We start from the raw sequence: 6,311 nt of genomic DNA on the forward strand, positions 1-6,311 counted from the left end.
CATTTTTTGGGAAGGTATGATATTTGTCCTGTAACTTCCTCACTAATCACGATTCATTCTCAGGACTATCTGTAATCATGGTCCCATTCATATGAATGTAGAAGTGTTTTGAAACATTCTTATATACAATAAAAGTAACTCAAATGGCACAATACATTATTTGCCATTAATTTCTGGCACAAAATAATCTGAAACGCAACTAAAAACAAACAGCAAATGCATCCAACAAATGTGTAGTCACAAGCTTGTAGTCATTACGTGCTATGCATATCTTTTTCATTTGCCAGGTCGCAATTGTAAATGAGAACTTGTTCTCAACTTGCCTACCTGGTTAAATAAAGGATAAATAAAATATGGGACCAAATACTAAACTTTTGACTACTTTAATACACAAGTAAATTTGTCCCAATACTTTTGGTCCACTAAAGAGGTACTATGTACAAAAGGTGCTGCAATTTCTAAACGGTTCACCGATGTGGATGAAAATACCCTCGAATTAAAGCTGACAGTCTGTACTTTGACCTCGTATTGTATTTCAAATGCAAAGTGCTGGAATACAGAGCCTAAACAACCAGAAATGTGTCACTGTCCCAATACTTTGAGTTCACTATGTACTGATACATCAACAGTCAGGTCAAAAATGATTGCCACCCTTGATAAAATGAGCAAAAAGGACTATAAAATAAATAATACAAATACTGAGCTATATTGTATGCAAACAAAACATGGGAAATGTATATTTTATACACAATTGCTCAGAAAGAAATATTTAAAAAGAAATCATTCAAATTATTGGCACCCCTGTTTTCAATACCTCACCTTGCAATGATAATGACTTTTTCTAAAATGTTTTTATTGAGATTGGACAACACAATGGCAGGGAGGCTGGGCCTTCCTATTGGCCCAACGGGAGGCTGTCCTGTCCCACGCCGCCGACCACTGCTCTGTTTGCAACAAGAACATTCACATCGCCCTCGCGACTCTCGTTCTCAACTACGCCGGCTCACTCCACGGCCAGCCCGACTTGTAAGCCAAGGCCCAGTGTCTGCCGGTGGCCAAGCCCGGCACTGGAGTCGGTGCACCTTGTGCTGGGGAAAATAAAAGGGCACTCTAAATTGCGCCGTTTTGTCTCAACACTACCACAGCTATCTCAAATTTTGAGGGAGCGTGCAATTGGCATACAGACTGCAGGAATGTCCACCAGAGCTTTTGACAGAGAATTGAATGTTAATTTCTCTACCCTAAGCTGCCTCCTACGTTGTTTTAGGGAATTTGGCAATTACGCTCAACCAGCCTGACAACCGCAGACCACGTTTGGCATCACGTGGGCGGTTTGTTGATGTCAACGTTGTGAACAGAGTGCCCCACAACAAACACAATTGCATTTTATCGATTTCAATTTGAATGTACAGAGATACCATGACAAAATCCTGAGGCCCATTGTCATACCATTCATCCGCCGCCATAACCTCGTGTTTCAGCATGATAATGCATGGCCCCATGTTGCAAGAATCTGTACACAATTCCTGGAAGCTGAATATGTCCTGCATACTCAGACATGTCAACCATTGAGCATGTTTGGGATGCTTTTGATAGACTTGTACAACAGCATGCTCCAGTTCCCGCCAATATCCAACAACTTCACAGAGCCATTGAAGAAGAGTGGGACAACATTCCACAGGCCACAATCAACAGCCTGATGAACTCTATGGGAAGGAGATGTGTTGCGCTGCACGAGGCAAATGGGGGTTACACCAGATACTGACTGGTTTTCTGATCTACGCCCATACTTTTATTTAGGGTTTCTGTTACCAACGGATGCATATCTGTATTCCCAGACTTGATATCTGTAGATTAGGGCTTAATTAATGGAATTCAATTTACTGATTTCCTTATATGAACATAGTAAAATCTTTGAAATTGTTGCATCTATTTTTGTTCAGTATACATAGTGCCTTGAATGTATTCATACCCATTGACTTGTTCCACATTTTGTTGTGTTAAAGCCTGAATTCAAAATATGAATCTTTCTGGGTAAGTCTCTAAGATCTTTCCACACCTGGATTGTGCAACATTTGCCCATTATTCTTTTTAAATGATTCAAGCTCTGTCAAATTGGTTGTTGATCATTGCTAGACAACCATTTTTAGGTCTTGCCATAGATATTCAAGTAGTTTTCAGTCAAGACTAACTCGGCCATTCAGGAACATTCACTGCGTTCTTTGTTTTCCTGTATGATTTTGCCTTTGCTTAGCTCCATTCCATTTCTTGTTTTATCCTGACAACTCCCCAGTCCTTAACGAATACAAGCATACCCATAACATGATGCAACCACCACTATGCTTGAAATTTTGGAGAGTGGTACTCCGTAATATGTTTAGGGCAAATCAAATATACACACTTTATTCAAGATAAAAAGTGAATTGCTTTGCCACATTTTTTTGCAGTGTTGCCTTGATGCATGTTTTAGAATCTTTTTTGTTCTGTACATGCTTTCCTTTCACTGTCAATTAGGTTAACATTGTGGAGTAACTACAATGTTGTTCCGTTTTTAGTTGTTTTCTCCTATCACAGTCATTAAACTAACTGTTTTAAAGTCACCATTGGCCTCGTGAAATCCCTGAGTGGTTTCCTTCCTCTCCGGCAATTGAGTTAGAAAGGACACCTGTATCTTTGTAGTGACTGGGTATATTGATACACCATCCAAAGTGTAACTAATAACTTCACCATGATCAAAGGGATATTATTAAGAGCCATCTATCAATAGGATGCCCTTTGCTAGGCAGTATAAAACCTCCCTGGTCTTTGTCAATCTGTTTGAGATTCACTGCTCGACTGAGGGACCTTGATCTCTGTATCCTCACAGATCATTTTAAGGTCCCTCAGTCGAGCAGTGAATTTCAAACAGATTCACTGACAAGTCATTAAACACTATTGCACACAGAGTGAGTCCATGCAAATTTTTACTCCTGAACTTTTTTCGGCCAAAAAATGTATTCAGGCTGTAACTCAACAAAATGTGTAATAAATCAAAGTGTGTGAATACATTCTGAAGGCAGTGAAGTTGGAAGTTTACATACACTTAGGTCGGGGTCATTAAAACTCGTTTTTCAACCACTCCACAAATTTCTTGTTAACAAACTATAGTTTTGGCAAGTCAGTTAGGACATCTACTTTGTGCATGACACAAGTCATTTTTTCAGCAATTGTTTACAGACAGATTATTTCACTGTATCACAATTCCAGTGGGTCAGACGTTTACATACACTAAGTTGACTGTGCCTTTAAACAGCTTGGAAAATTCCAGAAATTGATGTCTTGGCTTTAGAAGCTTCTGGTAGGCTAACATCATTTGGAGGTGTACCTGTGGATGTATTTCAAGGCCTACCTTCAAACTCAGTGCCTCTTTGCTTGACATCATGGGAAAATCAAAAGAAATCAGCCAAGACCTGAGAAAACAAATTGTAGACCTCCACAAGTCTGGTTCATCCTTAGGAGCAATTTCCAAACGCCTGAAGGTACCACTTTCATCTGTACAAACAATAAAACGCAAGTATAAACACCATGGGACCACACAGCCGTCATACCGCTCAGGAAGGAGACGCGTTCTGTCTCTTAGAGATTAACGTACTTTGGTGTGAAAAGTGCAAATCAATCCCAGAACAGCAGCAAAGGACCTTGTGAAGATACTGGAGGACACCGATAGAAAAGTATCTATATCCACAGTAAAACGAGTCCTATATCGACATAACCTGAAAGGCCGCTCAGCCAGGAAGAAGCCACTGCTCCTAAAACCGCCATTAAAAAAAGCCAGCCTATGGTTTGCAACTGCATATGGGGACAAAGATCATACTTTTTGGAGAAATGTCCTCTGGTCTGATGAAAAAAAACTGTTTGGCCATAATGACCATAGTTATGTTTGGAGGAAAAAGGGGAGGCTTGCAAGCTGAAGAACACCATCCCAACTGTGAAGCACAGGGGTGGCATCATGTTGTGGGGTTGCTTTTGCTTCAGGAGGGACTGGTGCACTTCAGAAAATAGATGGCATCATGAGGGAGGAAAATTATGTGGATATATTGAAGCAATATCTCAAGACATCAGTCAGGAAGTCAAAGCTTGGTCGCAAATGGGTCTTCCAAATGGACAGTGACACCAAGCATACTACCAAAGTTCTGGCAAAATGGCTTAAAGACAAAGTCAAGGTATTGGAGTGGCCATCACAAAGCCTTGACCTCCAATCCCATAGAAAATGTATGGGCAGAAGTGAAAAAGCGTGGGCGATCAAGGAGGCCTACAAACCTGACTCAGTTACACCAGCTCTGTCAGGAGGAATGGACCAAAATTCATACAACTTATTGTGGGAAGCTTGTGGAAGGCTACTCAAAATGTTTGACCCAAGTTAAACAATTTAAAGGCAAGGCTACCAAATACTACTTGAGTGTATGTAAACTTCTGACCCACTGGGAATGTGATAAAAGCTGACATAAATCATTCTCTATTATTATTCTGACATTTCACATTTTTTAAATAAAGTGGTGATCCTAACTGTCCTAAGACAGGGAATTTTACTACGATTAAATGTCAGGAAATGTGAAAAACTGAGTTTAAATGTATTTGGCTAAGGTATGTAAACTTCCAACTTCAACTGTACATGTAGTTAGAGTTATTAAAGTGACTATGCATAGATAATAAACAGAGTAGCAGCAGCGTAAAATGGGGGGGGGACAATGCAAATAGTCATTTGTGTAGCCATTTGATTTGCTGTTTTGGAGTCTCATGGCTTGGGGGTAGAAGCTATGAAGAAGTCTTTTGGACCTAGACTTGGCGCTCCGGTACCACTTGCCGTGCCGTAGCAGAGAGAACAGTCTATTACTAGAGTGGCTGAGTCATTGACAATTCTTAGGGCCTTCCTCTGACACCACCTGGTATAGAGATCCTGGATGGTAGGAAGCTTGGCCACAGTGATGTACCGAGCCATATGCACTTACCCTCTGTAGTGCCTTGGGGTCGGAAGCCGAGCAGTTGTCGTACCAGGCAGTGATGCAACCAGTCTGGATGCTCTCGATGGTGTAGCTGCAACATTTTGAGGATCTGAGGACCCATACCAAATCTATTCAGTCTCCTAAGGGGGAATAAGCTTTGTCGTACCCTCTTCATAGCTGTCTTGGTGTGTTTGGACCATGATAGTTTGTTGGTGATGTGGACACCAAGGAAACTCTGTGTAAAGGAGTCATGCAATCATACAAAATTCACAAAGTGATAAAGAACCATAGTCACAGATTTCATGTCAGATTAATAACATTATTTTCTGGGTTATTAGTTTTTTTTAGGAAAGCTAGCAGTGTGCCAAAGGAAACAAAAAGCCAATCTGAAGAAAAGAAGCCAATATGTATTTGAGGGAATAGCTAAGTAGGGGAACCCAACTCTTCTCAGTAACATCTACACAGAGCTGTACATCAGAGGGTGGAAGTGGAGAGGTCAATCATGAACATGAGGCGAGACAGATTGAGATAGCATCCAGGAGACGAGCAACACAAGATACACCAATCAAATGCAATGACATCTTCAAACTCAAACCTGGACAAGAGAAACCGATCAGACCTGTGCTGACAAAGGGAATTGCTGGCATTGGAAAAACAATCTCTGTGCTGAAGTTCATTCTGGACTGGGCTGAAGGAAAAGCCAATCAAGATATTCAACTCATAATTCCACTGCCATTCCGTGAACTGAATTTGATGGAGGAGATGCACAGCTTGATGCAACAACTTCAATACTTCTTGTTGAAAACCAAAACATCAGGCATCTCCACCTATGGCAAATCCAAAGTCATGTTAATCTTTGACGGTCTGGATGAGTGTCGACTTCCTCGACTTCCAGAACAATAAGATCTGCTGTGATGTCACAGAGTCAACCTCGGTGGACGTGCTGCTGACCAACCTCATGGGGAATATGCCTCCCTCAGCTCAACTCTGGATAAACTCCCGACCAGCAGCAGCCAACCGCATCCCCCCTACGTGTGTTGAGCAGGTGACGGAAGTACGAGGGTTTGATGACCCACAGAACGAGTACTTCAAGAAAAAATTCTGAGACGAGAACCTGACTGGCAAAATCATCACGCACCTGAAGAAATCTAGAAGCCTCCATATTATGTGCCACATACCTATCTTCTGTTGGATTTCAGGGACAGTTCTGGATAACATTTTGTCTGAAGCAAAGACAGGAGAAATGCCAAAGACTCAAACTGAAATGTACACACACTTCCCGACGTTCCTGACTAAACAGATGGACCTGAAGTACCATGGAGAACATGA

Source organism: Oncorhynchus gorbuscha, linkage group LG21 (genome assembly GCF_021184085.1).
Source record: "Oncorhynchus gorbuscha isolate QuinsamMale2020 ecotype Even-year linkage group LG21, OgorEven_v1.0, whole genome shotgun sequence".
In the NCBI taxonomy this organism is placed as follows: domain Eukaryota; kingdom Metazoa; phylum Chordata; class Actinopteri; order Salmoniformes; family Salmonidae; genus Oncorhynchus; species Oncorhynchus gorbuscha.